Raw genomic sequence first — 22,595 nt, forward strand, 5'->3', positions numbered from 1 at the left:
GATAATTTGCACAAAAAAAAACAAAGGTTTGAGTGATAAACCCTTTTGGCAAATAACGTCGACTTTTATAAGAATGGATGTGGATAAACATGGCGGTTTATTCTTGCATAGAAAACGACGTTCTTTTCTGCTGACGCTCCAGTTCTTACAATCATAACATTTTCGAGCAGAATAATCGCACTCATAATCATATATCAACAACCAAAGTGCTAGACTTAGTGTTTTGAGCACACATTTTGTAATCCGATCGAGCACCAAGTAATGTTTTTTGACACAGGTACTATTGAAATCATTTAACAATCACTTTTCCAATGTGACAGCAAATGTTTTTTGTTGTGACGTCAATATTGTATGGGAACCTTTGTTTACGATGTCTTGTAATGGCGGAGAAATTGCGATAAGGTGTATTATGATTTAAATATTATGTCATTCAATTTAAAAACAAAATTAATTTAATAAGAATTAAATACCTGTTTTTTCAATTGTTTTCTTCTGTTTGTTCTTTACGGATGGTGATTTAGTACCTTAAAAATACAAAAAAATATCGAATATTATTCACTGACCAATTTTCCTCTTTTTTTCTGAACAAACCAACTTTTTGTTATAATAAAACACCCATGCAACCACGCATCCCATATTGCTGATAGGACCCGACACAAATATCAATTTCGTGTTTCGGTAGTTAAGCTTGGGATGGTCAATTTAAGATGCATTATTTGAATATAATCAAATATGAAAATTATTCATATTTATATTGATATATTTATATTTTTATTCTTCTTCTTTATATCTAGTTATTATGACAGATCTACCATCATCAGGGGTCCAACTGTCAATTTAATGTTAAAGTCTTTAACTTTGATCTACTAAGCATATCTCCAATACTTTTATGTTTGCTATACGCAACTATTGGTGCTGCATTGAATATTTGTGCACAGTCTTCATCGAACTGTAATAACTGTCAGTGTTTCATTATACGTTTCTTTATTTTACGTATATATGGATTATATTTAGTTATTAAAACTAACGGAATACTTTGCTTCTCTTTAGATTTGTTTTGTTGTAATAAATCAGTACGGTCAATTGCTAAAGCATCAGTAATACTATCATCTATTTCCACGTTATCATAACCCCTATCTAATAATTTCACTTTGAAATTAGTTAGATTGTTTATTAATTTGTTATGGTCACTTGTATTTCTAATTTGCCGTATTGCTTCACCTTTAATAAATCCTCTGAATACATGCTGTGAGTGACAGCTATTTCTGTGCAGAAACAGATAAGAATTTGTTTCTTTAAAATGTATTTCGAGGTCAAGAATGCCATATGTTGTAAATCTTTGACCTTTAATTACATCAACATCCAAGAACGACATTTTATCGTTTTTGATTTCATAGGTGAACTTTAATAAGGGGTTATAATCATTTGCTAGACGAAAAAAATCTGTAATTTCATCTGATGTTCCATCATATATTATGAATCCATCGTCTCTATATCTGCCATGATAGAATATTTTGTCTTTATATTGAAATGCAGAAATAATTTCATTCATTATTTCAAACATAAGAATGTCACAGATTTCCGGTGACGGAACTGCACCAATTGCCGTACCTATTATTTGTTTGTAAATTTTCCCATCAAATTCAAATACATTGTTTTCTAAAATGATTCTCAACAAATGTATTAATACATTGACTGGCGGAGCATTGACCTTGAAGTTCGATTTGTCAAAACTGTCATATGCTCGTTCAACTGCACGCAATAATGCTTCTTGAGGTAGATTTGTAAACATCTGTGTTATATCATACGAAACTAACAGGCTGTTTGCCATAGGTTTTAATTTCTCAATGATATTAATGAACGATGTAGTATCTTTTATATATGTGGACTGATTTTGAACTATTGGTATAAGAAAATAGTCAACGTAATGACCTATAAGTTCAGTTACAGAACCACACTGTGATATAATTGGTCTGCCAGGTGGAATTATATTTAATTCATTTAATCCATCTTGTTGTATTTGTTTAAACGTCTCTATTTCAAGGCGGTGAATTTTTGGAAGAATATAAATTCTCCCTAATCGTGCATCTCTTAATTTTTGACCATTTGTTAAAAATCTAAATGATATTTTGTCGATTATGCCTTGATCGTATAATGATTTAACATACTCAATGACTTGGATTTTCAGTTCTGCCATGTTAAATGAATCTAATTGGCAGTAATGTTGAGTATTTAGTTGTCTTGTGACTTCTGTTATATAGTCTAGCCTGTCTAAAATAACACAATTTGAATTTTTATCTGCCTTTTTTATTACTATTGTTTCATCATTTTTCAAATTGCTTAGCGCTATTCTTTCGCCCTTAGTAAGATTGTTTTTTACATTTCTTTCTATTGGTAGAAAAGACAATTCAAGCTTGGTTAACTCTATATAATTTTCCAACGTATGGCACGTAGAGGCAGGTTTATATCCTGTATTGTTACGAAATGGATGAAGGTCAGTTTTTTCTTGACTGAACATATACCTACATCGTAATTTTCTAGCAAATTCATTGTAGTCTTTTAGTATAGACATTTTTGCATTTTTGCTTGATGGCGTTGGTATAAATTTCAAGCCTTTCGCCAACAGGATATATTCCTGATTTGATAATCTGCGTTTCGATAGATTAATTACATGCTTTTTGGCATGTGCAGTTCTTTGCTGCATATTGTATTTATTCCGTTCTTTTTTATTGTAGAATCGGAATTTTTGCTTTTTAGCATTTCTATTAAAACGACGTGCCATTTTTGAGTTCACATTGGGTGATTCTCTTAGCTACGTGCCTTTGTTGAGCTCACATCGGGTGGCTGAAGAATTTTTAGGTTTACACATGTTATAAACCTTGAAAGAAGATCCGCCCATTTTGACGTGGGTTGATAGGCTGGGATAAGATAGCAGTGAGAAATTGTCTGTGTTGATGATGTATAAATGAGTCACATTGTTGTGTGGAATTTTTCAAAGTAAATCATGTCATGAAGTATTTTCAACTCAAGGCTAAAAGCTTTGTACACCGGAACAATAAATTAACACACACCGTATCCCATCAATCAGGCAATGCGGATCGTTCTCAATGCAGAAAACGATTCTCGGTAAGGTGCAGAAGGACAGCCGTCCATGAATACATTTTGTTATAATAAAACATCCATGCAACCACGCATCCCATATTGCTGATAGGACCCGACACAAATATCAATTTCGTGTTTCGGTAGTTAAGCTTGGGATGGTCAATTTAAGATGCATTATTTGAATATAATCAAATATGAAAATTATTCATATTTATATTGATATATTTATATTTTTATTCTTCTTCTTTATATCTAGTTATTATGACAGATCTACCATCATCAGGGGTCCAACTGTCAATTTAATGTTAAAGTCTTTAACTTTGATCTACTAAGCATATCTCCAATACTTTTATGTTTGCTATACGCAACTATTGGTGCTGCATTGAATATTTGTGCACAGTCTTCATCGAACTGTAATAACTGTCAGTGTTTCATTATACGTTTCTTTATTTTACGTATATATGGATTATATTTAGTTATTAAAACTAACGGAATACTTTGCTTCTCTTTAGATTTGTTTTGTTGTAATAAATCAGTACGGTCAATTGCTAAAGCATCAGTAATACTATCATCTATTTCCACGTTATCATAACCCCTATCTAATAATTTCACTTTGAAATTAGTTAGATTGTTTATTAATTTGTTATGGTCACTTGTATTTCTAATTTGCCGTATTGCTTCACCTTTAATAAATCCTCTGAATACATGCTGTGAGTGACAGCTATTTCTGTGCAGAAACAGATAAGAATTTGTTTCTTTAAAATGTATTTCGAGGTCAAGAATGCCATATGTTGTAAATCTTTGACCTTTAATTACATCAACATCCAAGAACGACATTTTATCGTTTTTGATTTCATAGGTGAACTTTAATAAGGGGTTATAATCATTTGCTAGACGAAAAAAATCTGTAATTTCATCTGATGTTCCATCATATATTATGAATCCATCGTCTCTATATCTGCCATGATAGAATATTTTGTCTTTATTTTGAAATGCAGAAATAATTTCATTCATTATTTCAAACATAAGAATGTCACAGATTTCCGGTGACGGAACTGCACCAATTGCCGTACCTATTATTTGTTTGTAAATTTTCCCATCAAATTCAAATACATTGTTTTCTAAAATGATTCTCAACAAATGTATTAATACATTGACTGCCGGAGCATTGACCTTGAAGTTCGATTTGTCAAAACTGTCATATGCTCGTTCAACTGCACGCAATAATGCTTCTTGAGGTAGATTTGTAAACATCTGTGTTATATCATACGAAACTAACAGGCTGTTTGCCATAGGTTTTAATTTCTCAATGATATTAATGAACGATGTAGTATCTTTTATATATGTGGACTGATTTTGAACTATTGGTATAAGAAAATAGTCAACGTAATGACCTATAAGTTCAGTTACAGAACCACACTGTGATATAATTGGTCTGCCAGGTGGAATTATATTTAATTCATTTAATCCATCTTGTTGTATTTGTTTAAACGTCTCTATTTCAAGGCGGTGAATTTTTGGAAGAATATAAATTCTCCCTAATCGTGCATCTCTTAATTTTTGACCATTTGTTAAAAATCTAAATGATATTTTGTCGATTATGCCTTGATCGTATAATGATTTAACATACTCAATGACTTGGATTTTCAGTTCTGCCATGTTAAATGAATCTAATTGGCAGTAATGTTGAGTATTTAGTTGTCTTGTGACTTCTGTTATATAGTCTAGCCTGTCTAAAATAACACAATTTGAATTTTTATCTGCCTTTTTTATTACTATTGTTTCATCATTTTTCAAATTGCTTAGCGCTATTCTTTCGCCCTTAGTAAGATTGTTTTTTACATTTCTTTCTATTGGTAGAAAAGACAATTCAAGCTTGGTTAACTCTATATAATTTTCCAACGTATGGCACGTAGAGGCAGGTTTATATCCTGTATTGTTACGAAATGGATGAAGGTCAGTTTTTTCTTGACTGAACATATACCTACATCGTAATTTTCTAGCAAATTCATTGTAGTCTTTTAGTATAGACATTTTTGCATTTTTGCTTGATGGCGTTGGTATAAATTTCAAGCCTTTCGCCAACAGGATATATTCCTGATTTGATAATCTGCGTTTCGATAGATTAATTACATGCTTTTTGGCATGTGCAGTTCTTTGCTGCATATTGTATTTATTCCGTTCTTTTTTATTGTAGAATCGGAATTTTTGCTTTTTAGCATTTCTATTAAAACGACGTGCCATTTTTGAGTTCACATTGGGTGATTCTCTTAGCTACGTGCCTTTGTTGAGCTCACATCGGGTGGCTGAAGAATTTTTAGGTTTACACATGTTATAAACCTTGAAAGAAGATCCGCCCATTTTGACGTGGGTTGATAGGCTGGGATAAGATAGCAGTGAGAAATTGTCTGTGTTGATGATGTATAAATGAGTCACATTGTTGTGTGGAATTTTTCAAAGTAAATCATGTCATGAAGTATTTTCAACTCAAGGCTAAAAGCTTTGTCCACCGGAACAATAAATTAACACACACCGTATCCCATCAATTAGGCAATGCGGATCGTTCTCAATGCAGAAAACGATTCTCGGTAAGGTGCAGAAGGACAGCCGTCCATGAATACATTTTGTTATAATAAAACACCCATGCAACCACGCATCCCATATTGCTGATAGGACCCGACACAAATATCAATTTCGTGTTTCGGTAGTTAAGCTTGGGATGGTCAATTTAAGATGCATTATTTGAATATAATCAAATATGAAAATTATTCATATTTATATTGATATATTTATATTTTTATTCTTCTTTAGTTATTATGACAGATCTACCATCATCAGGGGTCCAACTGTCAATTTAATGTTAAAGTCTTTAACTTTGATCTACTAAGCATATCTCCAATACTTTTATGTTTGCTATACGCAACTATTGGTGCTGCATTGAATATTTGTGCACAGTCTTCATCGAACTGTAAAAACTGTCAGTGTTTCATTATACGTTTCTTTATTTTACGTATATATGGATTATATTTAGTTATTAAAACTAACGGAATACTTTGCTTCTCTTTAGATTTGTTTTGTTGTAATAAATCAGTACGGTCAATTGCTAAAGCATCAGTAATACTATCATCTATTTCCACGTTATCATAACCCCTATCTAATAATTTCACTTTGAAATTAGTTAGATTGTTTATTAATTTGTTATGGTCACTTGTATTTCTAATTTGCCGTATTGCTTCACCTTTAATAAATCCTCTGAATACATGCTGTGAGTGACAGCTATTTCTGTGCAGAAACAGATAAGAATTTGTTTTGTTATAATAAAACACCCATGCAACCACGCATCCCATATTGCTGATAGGACCCGACACAAATATCATTATACGATCAAGGCATAATCGACAAAATATCATTTAGATTTTTAACAAATGGTCAAAAATTAAGAGATGCACGATTAGGGAGAATTTATATTCTTCCAAAAATTCACCGCCTTGAAATAGAGACGTTTAAACAAATACAACAAGATGGATTAAATGAATTAAATATAATTCCACCTGGCAGACCAATTATATCACAGTGTGGTTCTGTAACTGAACTTATAGGTCATTACGTTGACTATTTTCTTATACCAATAGTTCAAAATCAGTCCACATATATAAAAGATACTACATCGTTCATTAATATCATTGAGAAATTAAAACCTATGGCAAACAGCCTGTTAGTTTCGTATGATATAACACAGATGTTTACAAATCTACCTCAAGAAGCATTATTGCGTGCAGTTGAACGAGCATATGACAGTTTTGACAAATCGAACTTCAAGGTCAATGCTCCGCCAGTCAATGTATTAATACATTTGTTGAGAATCATTTTAGAAAACAATGTATTTGAATTTGATGGGAAAATTTACAAACAAATAATAGGTACGGCAATTGGTGCAGTTCCGTCACCGGAAATCTGTGACATTCTTATGTTTGAAATAATGAATGAAATTATTTCTGCATTTCAATATAAAGACAAAATATTCTATCATGGCAGATATAGAGACGATGGATTCATAATATATGATGGAACATCAGATGAAATTACAGATTTTTTTCGTCTAGCAAATGATTATAACCCCTTATTAAAGTTCACCTATGAAATCAAAAACGATAAAATGTCGTTCTTGGATGTTGATGTAATTAAAGGTCAAAGATTTACAACATATGGCATTCTTGACCTCGAAATACATTTTAAAGAAACAAATTCTTATCTGTTTCTGCACAGAAATAGCTGTCACTCACAGCATGTATTCAGAGGATTTATTAAAGGTGAAGCAATACGGCAAATTAGAAATACAAGTGACCATAACAAATTAATAAACAATCTAACTAATTTCAAAGTGAAATTATTAGATAGGGGTTATGATAACGTGGAAATAGATGATAGTATTACTGATGCTTTAGCAATTGACCGTACTGATTTATTACAACAAAACAAATCTAAAGAGAAGCAAAGTATTCCGTTAGTTTTAATAACTAAATATAATCCATATATACGTAAAATAAAGAAACGTATAATGAAACACTGACAGTTATTACAGTTCGATGAAGACTGTGCACAAATATTCAATGCAGCACCAATAGTTGCGTATAGCAAACATAAAAGTATTGGAGATATGCTTAGTAGATCAAAGTTAAAGACTTTAACATTAAATTGACAGTTGGACCCCTGATGATGGTAGATCTGTCATAATAACTAGATATAAAGAAGAAGAATAAAAATATAAATATATCAATATAAATATGAATAATTTTCATATTTGATTATATTCAAATAATGCATCTTAAATTGACCATCCCAAGCTTAACTACCGAAACACGAAATTGATATTTGTGTCGGGTCCTATCAGCAATATGGGATGCGTGGTTGCATGGGTGTTTTATTATAACAAAATGTATTCATGGACGGCTGTCCTTCTGCACCTTACCGAGAATCGTTTTCTGCATTGAGAACGATCCGCATTGCCTGTTTGATGGGATACGGTGTGTGTTAATTTAGGCATACTGTAAAACATGGTATGGTACGATGGTATGGTATGTGTTATGGTATGATGGTATGGTACGAATACCATCATACCATGGTATGCATGAATGGTACCATGGTATGGTATGATGGTATGGTACAAATTACTATACCATGGTACGAATTACTATACCATGGTACAAATTTTTATATCATGGTATAACTTGATGATATGAAGCATGGTGTGGTTTTTTGAAGTAGGAAATTTAGAAAAATCTAAAATATGATTTTTTTTAATTTGTTGACATTATGTACATATATCTGTTTTATTTATGAAAATAAAATTTTACAAAATAAATAGCTATAGATGTAGACAAACCAGATAGACTATCACTTACGGAATGCTGTGAACAGAAAACAAGAAAAAACTCAATTTAAACATATCAGATAACTATAAGGTAAGATAGATAGATATAATGTCCCGTTCTGACAGGTTGAAATGGCTGTCAATTATTCTTAGAAATTTTGGGAAGTACTGCATATCTCATGATTATAATCTAGATAATGTAGTTACAGTTTTAATGCATAATCTTCTGTCAATGGTCAACTTTTATATTGTTTTAAATATGACACTTTAAACAGTTGCATATTCTGTCTACATCTATGGCCAATAAATCCAACTAAAAATGTGAATAAAAGGTGAATGCATCTCCTGTGTGGATTAGAAACCACCATACTTTCAAATTAAACTGTCACTAATATAATACTATGCTATGCTAGTTGATACATGGATAGATAGCACATGTTATAGATTGTATTTTGTTTTCTTCATTTATATATAACAAATGTGCATTAAGGAAGTGAATACACACTATCAACCAAGGAATGTGTCTTTTTTATTATGTGAGATTTTATTAAACAACTTTATTTCATTCTTTTTAAAAATTCATTGCAAAATTTGAATATTTTGTATACTACATGTATATGTAATAATAATAATATAATCATATCCAGTTATGTTTTGAAATTCAGGATAAACAACATAAAAAAAAATTGTGTTATTATAAAACACCCATGCATCAATGCATCCCATAGGATCCAACACTATTAGGCTTGAGATTGTCATTTTAAGATGCATTAAATGATTTATGTGTATATTGATATATTGATATTTCAATTCTCCATCAACAGTCTAGTTATTTTTTTTATTAATTTGTTATGGTCACTTGTGTTTCTAATTTGCTGTATTGCTTCACCGTTAATAATACTCGAAATGCATGATGTGAGTGACAGCTATTTCTGTGCAGATATATAGATAAAAATAGGTTTCTTAATGTATTTCAAGGTCAATAATGCTATGTATTGTAAATCTTTGACCTTTAATTACATCAACATCTAAGAACAATATTTTTTGGTTTGAGATTTCTTAGTTGAGACTTAAATAAAGGGTTATAATCATTTGCTAGACGAAAAAAATCTAAAGTTTCATCTGATGTTCCATCGAATATTATGAATACAGATTGTCCCTATATCTGCCATGATACAATATTTTTTTATACAGACTTGCTCATTTTATAGTTTATGCATAGATGTAATAACAACTATGGTTTATGGAAATTAGGGTTTTAATTTTTTTTTTCTTTTTTTTTTTCATAGTTTTCATTTAGTACTACGATTGTTATATGGACCCCCCATGTTTAAAATGATTTTGCCTTCAAACAAAACCCCTAGAATGATTTTCTTGACATTTTCAGAAGTGGCACAATTTGCTGGCAAGGCCATGGCGGTCAACATAAAGCTTTCAGGTCAGGCCTGGTACTTTGAAATAACAGACAATTAACGACCAATAATCCAATGCTGTCTAGTCATGTTAAAAATAATATCCAAGTAAATTGACTATAATCTATGAATTATTAAAAACTTCATTTCAGGAATATTTACATAATATACAGTTTACAAAATTTACATTCAAAGATTCATCGGTACATCACTTTCACACATCACAAATGGATTTCATTACATTCCGCATCAAAATAAGCAACAGTGTCCAATACTGTGCATACACAAAAAAAACATTGCATAGTGTCCAATACTATGTGGACAAAACCACGCAACAGTCTGAGCGGACAAAAATATCAAAACTAAATACAGTTGAATAGTCATGTAACACAACTTCTATGAATCTACAAGTTCTCCCAAGATGTGCTAAAATCTGTCCAGAATAACAAAATCCTTTTTAAAGTTTCATAGTGAATGGGTCTTTTCTCGCCTTCAATTCTCCTTAACACTTAAACAGAGGGCTTTTATATACCTCTATTCCACAACTGACCTAAATAATCTCCAAATATTCTCCAACTCTTCGTTTACAAAAATAAAACATATAAATCATATAAAAGTATTTACTACATGACCTAGAAAACATGATATGTTAATATTATAGCAGGATAGCCATTTGACTTAATGACTTTAACAGACGATAACCAAAATTAATTACAGTGGACAAAATAACACTTGTACAGCAATAAAAAAATAGCAATAAAAAAGTCCTTTAATTGAACAAAAATTTTAGTCACGGTAGATTATATTCTCACTAACTGCAACTAATCACCAACCACACTTTAGCTGTTTTTCTTCAACATGATTGTTTTACTATGTGGCAAGGATAGGACAAGAATAAATCAAGATTTCCACAATTTTATTTTTTTCTTACAACTTTATGAAGTTCTTAACTTGCTTAACATATGTCAATATCCTAACTAAAAAGAATTGACTCCGCTTTTGAATTTTTGTGGGCAATTCTTTTCTAAATTAATTTTGATTCTAAATGTCTTGAAAAAATTGAACCAATGAATATTTTGTTTACATCGTTTTTTCAACAAATACTCTTGTTCCTGTTTCTTATTGAAAAAAAGAGTTTGTTTTGGAATAGGTAAAAAAAGAAAGATAAGAAAACAGATAATTAATAAAATCCTGTTTAAGAAAAGGTTTATAGACTTTTCTAAATTTCCTATTTCGAAAAACCATACCATGCTTCATACCATCAAGTTATACCATGGTATAAAAATTTGTACCATGGTATAGTAATTTGTACCATACCATCATACCATACCATGGTACCATTCATGCATACCATGGTATGATGGTATTCGTACCATACCACCATACCATACCACATACCATACCATCGTACCATACCATGTTTTACAGTATGCCGTTAATTTATTGTTCCGGTGGACAAAGCTTTTAGCCTTGATTTGAAAATACTTCATGACATGATTTACTTTGAAAAATTCCACACAACAATGTGACTCATTTATACATCATCAACACAGACAATTTCTCACTGCTATCTTATCCCCGCCTATCAACCCACGTCAAAATGGGCGGATCTTCTTTCAAGGTTTATAACATGTGTTAACCTAAAAATTCTTCAGCCACCCAATGTGAGCTCAACAAAGGCACGTAGCTAAGAGAATCACCCAATGTGAACTCAAAAATGGCACGTCGTTTTAATAGAAATGCTAAAAAGCAAAAATTCCGATTCTACAATAAAAAAGAACGGAATAAATACAATATGCAGCAAAGAACTGCACATGCCAAAAAGCATGTAATTAATCTATCGAAACGCAGATTATCAAATCAGGAATATATCCTGTTGGCGAAAGGCTTGAAATTTATACCAACGCCATCAAGCAAAAATGCAAAAATGTCTATACTAAAAGACTACAATGAATTTGCTAGAAAATTACGATGTAGGTATATGTTCAGTCAAGAAAAAACTGACCTTCATCCATTTCGTAACAATACAGGATATAAACCTGCCTCTACGTGCCATACGTTGGAAAATTATATAGAGTTAACCAAGCTTGAATTGTCTTTTCTACCAATAGAAAGAAATGTAAAAAACAATCTTACTAAGGGCGAAAGAATAGCGCTAAGCAATTTGAAAAATGATGAAACAATAGTAATAAAAAAGGCAGATAAAAATTCAAATTGTGTTATTTTAGACAGGCTAGACTATATAACAGAAGTCACAAGACAACTAAATACTCAACATTACTGCCAATTAGATTCATTTAATATGGCAGAACTGAAAATCCAAGTCATTGAGTATGTTAAATCATTATACGATCAAGGCATAATCGACAAAATATCATTTAGATTTTTAACAAATGGTCAAAAATTAAGAGATGCACGATTAGGGAGAATTTATATTCTTCCAAAAATTCACCGCCTTGAAATAGAGACGTTTAAACAAATACAACAAGATGGATTAAATGAATTAAATATAATTCCACCTGGCAGACCAATTATATCACAGTGTGGTTCTGTAACTGAACTTATAGGTCATTACGTTGACTATTTTCTTATACCAATAGTTCAAAATCAGTCCACATATATAAAAGATACTACATCGTTCATTAATATCATTGAGAAATTAAAACCTATGGCAAACAGCCTGTTAGTTTCGTATGATATAACACAGATGTTTACAAATCTACCTCAAGAAGCATTATTGCGTGCAGTTGAACGAGCATATGACAGTTTTGACAAATCGAACTTCAAGGTCAATGCTCCGCCAGTCAATGTATTAATACATTTGTTGAGAATCATTTTAGAAAACAATGTATTTGAATTTGATGGGAAAATTTACAAACAAATAATAGGTACGGCAATTGGTGCAGTTCCGTCACCGGAAATCTGTGACATTCTTATGTTTGAAATAATGAATGAAATTATTTCTGCATTTCAATATAAAGACAAAATATTCTATCATGGCAGATATAGAGACGATGGATTCATAATATATGATGGAACATCAGATGAAATTACAGATTTTTTTCGTCTAGCAAATGATTATAACCCCTTATTAAAGTTCACCTATGAAATCAAAAACGATAAAATGTCGTTCTTGGATGTTGATGTAATTAAAGGTCAAAGATTTACAACATATGGCATTCTTGACCTCGAAATACATTTTAAAGAAACAAATTCTTATCTGTTTCTGCACAGAAATAGCTGTCACTCACAGCATGTATTCAGAGGATTTATTAAAGGTGAAGCAATACGGCAAATTAGAAATACAAGTGACCATAACAAATTAATAAACAATCTAACTAATTTCAAAGTGAAATTATTAGATAGGGGTTATGATAACTTGGAAATAGATGATAGTATTACTGATGCTTTAGCAATTGACCGTACTGATTTATTACAACAAAACAAATCTAAAGAGAAGCAAAGTATTCCGTTAGTTTTAATAACTAAATATAATCCATATATACGTAAAATAAAGAAACGTATAATGAAACACTGGCAGTTATTACAGTTCGATGAAGACTGTGCACAAATATTCAATGCAGCACCAATAGTTGCGTATAGCAAACATAAAAGTATTGGAGATATGCTTAGTAGATCAAAGTTAAAGACTTTAACATTAAATTGACAGTTGGACCCCTGATGATGGTAGATCTGTCATAATAACTAGATATAAAGAAGAATAATAAAAATATAAATATATCAATATAAATATGAATAATGTTCATATTTGATTATATTCAAATAATGCATCTTAAATTGACCATCCCAAGCTTAACTACCGAAACACGAAATTGATATTTGTGTCGGGTCCTATCAGCAATATGGGATGCGTGGTTGCATGGGTGTTTTATTATAACAAAATGTATTCATGGACGGCTGTCCTTCTGCACCTTACCGAGAATCGTTTTCTGCATTGAGAACGATCCGCATTGCCTGTTTGATGGGATACGGTGTGTGTTAATTTATTGTTCCGGTGGACAAAGCTTTTAGCCTTGATTTGAAAATACTTCATGACATGATTTACTTTGAAAAATTCCACACAACAATGTGACTCATTTATACATCATCAACACAGACAATTTCTCACTGCTATCTTATCCCCGCCTATCAACCCACGTCAAAATGGGCGGATCTTCTTTCAAGGTTTATAACATGTGTTAACCTAAAAATTCTTCAGCCACCCAATGTGAGCTCAACAAAGGCACGTAGCTAAGAGAATCACCCAATGTGAACTCAAAAATGGCACGTCGTTTTAATAGAAATGCTAAAAAGCAAAAATTCCGATTCTACAATAAAAAAGAACGGAATAAATACAACATGCAGCAAAGAACTGCACATGCCAAAAAGCATGTAATTAATCTATCGAAACGCAGATTATCAAATCAGGAATATATCCTGTTGGCGAAAGGCTTGAAATTTATACCAACGCCATCAAGCAAAAATGCAAAAATGTCTATACTAAAAGACTACAATGAATTTGCTAGAAAATTACGATGTAGGTATATGTTCAGTCAAGAAAAAACTGACCTTCATCCATTTCGTAACAATACAGGATATAAACCTGCCTCTACGTGCCATACGTTGGAAAATTATATAGAGTTAACCAAGCTTGAATTGTCTTTTCTACCAATAGAAAGAAATGTAAAAAACAATCTTACTAAGGGCGAAAGAATAGCGCTAAGCAATTTGAAAAATGATGAAACAATAGTAATAAAAAAGGCAGATAAAAATTCAAATTGTGTTATTTTAGACAGGCTAGACTATATAACAGAAGTCACAAGACAACTAAATACTCAACATTACTGCCAATTAGATTCATTTAATATGGCAGAACTGAAAATCCAAGTCATTGAGTATGTTAAATCATTATACGATCAAGGCATAATCGACAAAATATCATTTAGATTTTTAACAAATGGTCAAAAATTAAGAGATGCACGATTAGGGAGAATTTATATTCTTCCAAAAATTCACCGCCTTGAAATAGAGACGTTTAAACAAATACAACAAGATGGATTAAATGAATTAAATATAATTCCACCTGGCAGACCAATTATATCACAGTGTGGTTCTGTAACTGAACTTATAGGTCATTACGTTGACTATTTTCTTATACCAATAGTTCAAAATCAGTCCACATATATAAAAGATACTACATCGTTCATTAATATCATTGAGAAATTAAAACCTATGGCAAACAGCCTGTTAGTTTCGTATGATATAACACAGATGTTTACAAATCTACCTCAAGAAGCATTATTGCGTGCAGTTGAACGAGCATATGACAGTTTTGACAAATCGAACTTCAAGGTCAATGCTCCGCCAGTCAATGTATTAATACATTTGTTGAGAATCATTTTAGAAAACAATGTATTTGAATTTGATGGGAAAATTTACAAACAAATAATAGGTACGGCAATTGGTGCAGTTCCGTCACCGGAAATCTGTGACATTCTTATGTTTGAAATAATGAATGAAATTATTTCTGCATTTCAATATAAAGACAAAATATTCTATCATGGCAGATATAGAGACGATGGATTCATAATATATGATGGAACATCAGATGAAATTACAGATTTTTTTCGTCTAGCAAATGATTATAACCCCTTATTAAAGTTCACCTATGAAATCAAAAACGATAAAATGTCGTTCTTGGATGTTGATGTAATTAAAGGTCAAAGATTTACAACATATGGCATTCTTGACCTCGAAATACATTTTAAAGAAACAAATTCTTATCTGTTTCTGCACAGAAATAGCTGTCACTCACAGCATGTATTCAGAGGATTTATTAAAGGTGAAGCAATACGGCAAATTAGAAATACAAGTGACCATAACAAATTAATAAACAATCTAACTAATTTCAAAGTGAAATTATTAGATAGGGGTTATGATAACTTGGAAATAGATGATAGTATTACTGATGCTTTAGCAATTGACCGTACTGATTTATTACAACAAAACAAATCTAAAGAGAAGCAAAGTATTCCGTTAGTTTTAATAACTAAATATAATCCATATATACGTAAAATAAAGAAACGTATAATGAAACACTGGCAGTTATTACAGTTCGATGAAGACTGTGCACAAATATTCAATGCAGCACCAATAGTTGCGTATAGCAAACATAAAAGTATTGGAGATATGCTTAGTAGATCAAAGTTAAAGACTTTAACATTAAATTGACAGTTGGACCCCTGATGATGGTAGATCTGTCATAATAACTAGATATAAAGAAGAATAATAAAAATATAAATATATCAATATAAATATGAATAATGTTCATATTTGATTATATTCAAATAATGCATCTTAAATTGACCATCCCAAGCTTAACTACCGAAACACGAAATTGATATTTGTGTCGGGTCCTATCAGCAATATGGGATGCGTGGTTGCATGGGTGTTTTATTATAACAAAACTCAATATATTTATTTATATTATTCTATATTATATTTTGACTTACAAACTTCGTGTTTTGGCTAGTATGATGTGCAAAGAAGTCAACGAATAAATTTGGATAAATAAAAATAGAATATTATTATTTTTAATTTAAATATTATATATTAACAAACAAAAATAAAAGTCTATTATACATGTCTTCATGTATAAGTCATCATCCCCATTTCATCTCAGCATTTCATACTTATATCTTTATTGCAAAAAAGATAATTTTGACAGGTTGCACTCCCATCAGTACGTTGTGATATAATTTCAACTAGGCATTAATATTTTGAGTTCATTCTGCAATGTGTATACGTTTTCACTTCAAACGTAAATTATGTCATCTGTTTCTTACCAATTAATCATACTGCTGAACTGAATAATATTGTATTACATGGCCTTGCTTCGCATTGAAATAGTTTAATATTTACAATTTATTTCTTCTGCTATTTTTATACTTGTATATAAATTAAGTTTGTGGTTCTCGAGAACCAATATGTTATCTTAATTTTTTTAAGAATTTTGTTCAGCAGATATATAGAAGTCAAATTGACAATAACTTAATTTTGATATTCAACGTGTTATGTAGAGAAACAACAATCATAGTGCTGTTTTGAATACTCAGGTGTATCTATCATCAAATATTGACCGACGTCGTAATACGCCAAAATGGATATCTAATTTCTACCTGCCTATGTTTGTAGATAGTGATTTTTTTTAAACTTCTGTCGTGGTGTCTCGATTTTTATACTAATATGTAATTTTGATTGACATGTAAGACAACAAAAGAGACATTTCAATTACAGACAAAATTTTAATTTTAAAGGATTTGAAAGTGTATTCGAATTAATGTACCCACCTTACCCAATATACACAAACACACATGAGTAGCATTGAAACGGTCTGCAAAATAAACTGAATTATAAACAATAACAATTGCATGTAATGAGTTTTTGTGGATCTGACCATTAATTAAATTTCGTCATATCAAGACGTATAAACACGCGCAAGTAATGTGTTTCTATACCTATTGTGTATATAGTTATTTATAATTTTAAAAGACGTCTGAATGATGTGTACTATTTTTTTTTTATAACAATTCCCCCTAATAAAACTAATATATTGTAAACGAGGTCAACTGACACACTTATTTTCTACATTTATTTTCTACAACACGATATATCCATAGTTTAAGGAACGATAATACATTTAACAAAAATATGGCTTATAAGACGGCACGATTTGTCTCCCTTGTACAAAAACTGTCCTCGATAAAAGACATTGAAGACGGAAGCATTTATAAATATGACGCGAGAAAGGCGACGATTGTCGAATGAATATAAACAATAGATGATAATAAAAATAGCATTTTAAGATTAATAAATTACGGAACTTGTTAGCAGTACCCAAAACATTGTTTTTCGGACACATCAAATTTTATTTTTCCATGCATAATTATGAAATTCAATAATAATCAAAATTATGGACACGCATAATATTACTGGAAATATTATTTAATCTCATAATATTATGGCTTTTCATAAAGCAGTCAAATTTAGCCAATTCCATAATATTATGGAGTTCGCTAAGTGCCCCGTGTTGCCTCTATCACCAAAAAGGCACTTATGGTCGAATAAAGTTAACGGTACCAATTTTCTTGCACCAGATGCGCATTTCGACAATACATGTCTCTTCAGTGATGCTCGTGGCCAAAATATCTGTCAATTTTGAACACCGTGTAGCGTGAAAATAAGCACGATAACCCATTCTTTTTATTATTATTTTTAAAAAAACATTATAAAAACTACATTTTGGCAAATTATTAAAAAAAATGTATGGACTATAATTTAGACACCCCATCTACCTTAAATATTTTCGTTCTTCTTAGAAAATAAATTAAATTTTGTAAAACAAAAAAGTCAAAAACATTACATTAGTTATAATATGATCTGATTCATATTTTAAAATTGAAATTAAAAAAAAAACCAAAACATTTGTATGGCGTAGTGTACTATGTTATTAATGTTTTTGTTTAAATAAATATATAGCTATAATTAGTTAGTGTCACTTACTTCTTTTGTAGGCACGGAATATACAAAACAATCAATGTTTAGACAATCATAGTTATCTATATCCAGCACCAGAAGCACTTTATCTGGAAATATGTCATTACAAACTGGAAACTCAGGTAATCATGTTGATATTTTCCTAATTCATCCTTTAACTTGCAGAGATATTCCTGAATCGTGTTTTATCAGAACAAACTATTATATGCAGTAAATGCAGGTTATCAATAATTTGGTTCCAATGTAATGTTTTCTTTACGTTTTGATTTGACAATACCAGATCAAAAAAAAAAATCAACTTATATGAAGTTCTGAATGGGTTTTATAGAATAGAGAATTACAGGCATGAACTATAACGAATAGAGGAAAATAGGACAATAACATTAAGAATATAGAGAATAATTGGATGCTAAAATAAAAAGAATAGAGAATGATTGGCAACAAATATAAAGAAAAGAGAAAATGACTTAGGGAGCTACCATTTGATTTTTAGGGGTGAGGGGGGGGGGGAGGGGGGGGGTGAGGAGTATTTAGCAAAAAAAAAGTCAAGATGAGTCAGGACGACAATTTAGGTAAAAAAAAATCAGGATAAACTAAAAAATAAGAAGGCCGAACAGAGTGAAAAATAAAACGACAGGACAGAGATTACAGCTAAAAAAAATGCAGGACAACATTTTTCATCCTAGTCCCCCCCCCCCTTAAAATCAAATGGTAGCTCCCTTATAGTCCAAGAATACAGAAATGAAGGACCTCCATTCAGACCTTCGAACATAGGCTGGGATACGATACAAACAATGCCATTCAGACCATCGAACATAGGCTGACCTCCATCAGACCATCGAACATAGACTGGGATACGATACAAATAATGCTTATAAGAATTTGAAAATACATTTGTACTACATATGTCTCAACAGTGTGCATCCCACCATGTTATATATGAGATGTTTTAACAGAAAAGTGAAGTTAGATAACTTTCTTTAATGAATGTTCCTTGCCATTAGTTGTGCGTGCTTGCAGAGAAAAAGTTCAATTTAATTTTGAACACTCCCTCCAGAAAAACAAAATCGGCATATAAAAATATTCTCAGTTTTATCCGTCATTGATAATTACATATTTATTGAATGACTATTTATTCTCAAATTCTTATACTTGACGTGAAATACCGTTAGAGGTGAGTGTGGTCAATCACAGACGCCGTCCGTTTGATTGACATTTATGGAATATCTATATATTATATGTCACATATGGCTACGGGATATATATATTTTTTACTTATATGTCAAGTGTTAAAATTGTTAACATTTTACATATATGAACCTTTCCTATTATTTAAACCCATACATTGACCTCCTGAGTTAATTTTATTTTTGCCGTTAGGTTACTGTTTCATTGAGTTATACAAGATATATATTTAATACGTCCTCCTCTTTAAATTAAGGGTTTTTCATGGACCAAAGAGAAGCTACTTCGAACAACTTTACAGTGTGTGGTTGTGAAAGACATGCAAGAAGGTACCAGACCGGTGTTAGAAGGCTGTATTATAGGTCCTCGTGATAAATGGGACCATAAAAAGGTCTGTATTTTAATGTTAAAAGACTGTGCTATATGTATAATCATGATTTGCCTGGTTTCCACAGCTCGAGACACCTATCAGGCTAAAGGTTATATATAAAAATCAGAAGATGTGGTATGATTGCCAATAATACAACTCTCCACAAGAGACCAAATGACAAAGAAATATATAGTTTGATCATTACATTGAACTTGTTGATGCATTTTGCTCTGCTTTGTCATTCTGGCATTATATTTGATGCATGATGGTGTGAATGGGCTTTACCGAATAGAGAATAATGGTCAAAAATGTAAAGAAAAGGGAAAAATGAGGTGCTAAAAATAAATAAATAATTATCTACATATGGTATGCATCACTTGCTTTACCTTGTTCGTAATTAACAGGACTAACTGCAATGTAAAATATGTAATTTAGAAACGTCCTTTGAGATACATTTCCCAAAATGACGACGATTACAAGGTCTTAAATTGTATAGTATAAAAATGAATTAACTGGTTTCTTTGTTGGATAAGACGAAAATGCCAAACTTGTGTGTTTATGAGCAAATGTTAAATATAAAAGTATGATTGCTGATTAGTCAACTATCGAGTAGAGACCGAATGACGTAGATGTAAGCACCTACCTCGGAAAAGGTCACCATACACTCTTTAGCATTGCCAGGTGTATACGATAGTTAATACGGTTATGTATCATATACAATATCTATTAGCATTATTTAAGCTTAACGAATAAAACGGAAACAAGTATGACAAACGGCAGCAAGCGACAACCCCTGGACTACATGCTCCTGGCTACGGACAGCCATACAAATAATGTGGCGTGTTATGTATGTTTTTTAGAGCTCAAACAGTCCTTATATTTGTATCTCAATATGTATGCCTAGCTTCGAAGAAAGGAGTGGTTATACTGATTTGACACCATCACGTGACCGATACGATGTTTCGGTGTATGGACTTGTGCACAAGCGTCATGTTAATACGGTCTAGGCCCTTTAGATAGAACTGCAGTCCTTTTCTAAGGTTTGGCGATAGTATCCTGTTCCTGATTGTGATATTTTGTCTGACTGTGATTGCGCATGGCGTTTTTACATCCATCGCTTATAAGCTTCGTGTTTACTGAATATTTTAGTACAGCGGGAAAGAGGGGGGTATCATTAGTACGAATTGTTCGCTGGCATCGAATTTAAAAAAAAATAAGCAATCAAAATGCTTATTTTGTCGAACAGTCATTCTTCTTAAATTTGAATATATAAGAGTACACATTATAAAGCTATAAATCCTACTTTTATGTTTGTTTTTTTTTAGAGTGGATATCTCAAACATATCAAAAGTGGATTGTGTCTAGATCATGATGGTCAAGGTCCAATAATGCGAGCATGTAACAACCAGGTGGTCACACAAAATTGGCAGTTTAACCATTATAATTATTGATAGTCTCCAATTAACAGTGTTGTCTACTTTTAACAGTTATTTGTCTTACGTGTTTTTGTCCATTTTTGATCTATGCATATATTATTTATGCAACATTAACATTTGATAAAAAGTTTTCAAGATAGTTGTTCATTCATATTTCATGACAATCAAATATCACTTCATGTTTGTATGTATCAAGTATCAGAATTTATCTGGCAACTGTGATCTTTTGTATTCTATGATGAAACTGAAACTTGTATTTATTGTCCCCGTGCAACGTAATGTGGACATATAAATACCGGGCACCCGTCTTTCTTATCTTGTAATCCTCTCACGTGTGCAATTCTTGTCAAATGTTTAACAATATGTTAGGCAAGTTTGCAAATCAATGCCGATGAATTATTTTTAAAGGATATATACCGCTTAATACTATCAATCATATGTAAAATTCCTTTGTAATCGTCCATTTCTCGCTCGAATGATGGCTTTGTCATTCGTATCAAAGGTTTATTTTAACAATGTCTCGAACAAGTTCGAAAGTCAGAGATGGTCAATTTTGTTTACAAGAAAAATCCCCCGCGGAATCGTCAATTATATAGAAATTTGCATTGTAAGTGGTCTCAATGCTTGGTGTAGGAATACTTCAACAGATGGGAGGATGCTTGTAGTGCGGATTCATTGATACCTAATAACTGTTAAGCTTCTCCCAACAAAGTGTTTGGATTTTCTTTTAACCAATGAGTTAAATAATTTTCTTCTTTAACCAGTTGTGAACCTTGAAGGGAATCCTGACATTGTCTGACATTATTGAGATGATAGTGATAAAGTAAATCGAGGACATCAGCATACGCAGTAGATGGAAACCAAAGTGATTAATTCGAAATCTAATCTACCATTTGAAGTTAACTGGGTGTTAAACAAGAATTTCTCATGAAATGTATATCATATCTGCTAGCATTATTTTTTCAAAATGAACAAAATTCTTCTTCTGAAATGGTAATCCAACATAGTCATGAAGTGGCACAATCTTTTCTGGAGTACATTTCGATATAGAATACCTTACGATGTATACAACTTCACTGTATTGTTCTGTCTGATAGAAAAGCGATGCTACCATCAGCCATCTCGTTACAGCGTCAAGATACACATTCTGTCGCAAGGTACTA

General features: G+C 31.5%; 1 pseudogene; it reads left to right on the top strand.

The window, feature by feature from the left end:
- LOC134727354 (polypeptide N-acetylgalactosaminyltransferase 1-like) overlaps positions 1–21,458 on the top strand; it is a 69,785-nt pseudogene extending 48,327 nt beyond the window's left edge.
- Positions 21,459–22,595: the final 1,137 nt, after the last annotated feature.

The sequence above is a fragment of the Mytilus trossulus genome, chromosome 8, assembly GCF_036588685.1.
Source record: "Mytilus trossulus isolate FHL-02 chromosome 8, PNRI_Mtr1.1.1.hap1, whole genome shotgun sequence".
Lineage (NCBI taxonomy): Eukaryota > Metazoa > Mollusca > Bivalvia > Mytilida > Mytilidae > Mytilus > Mytilus trossulus.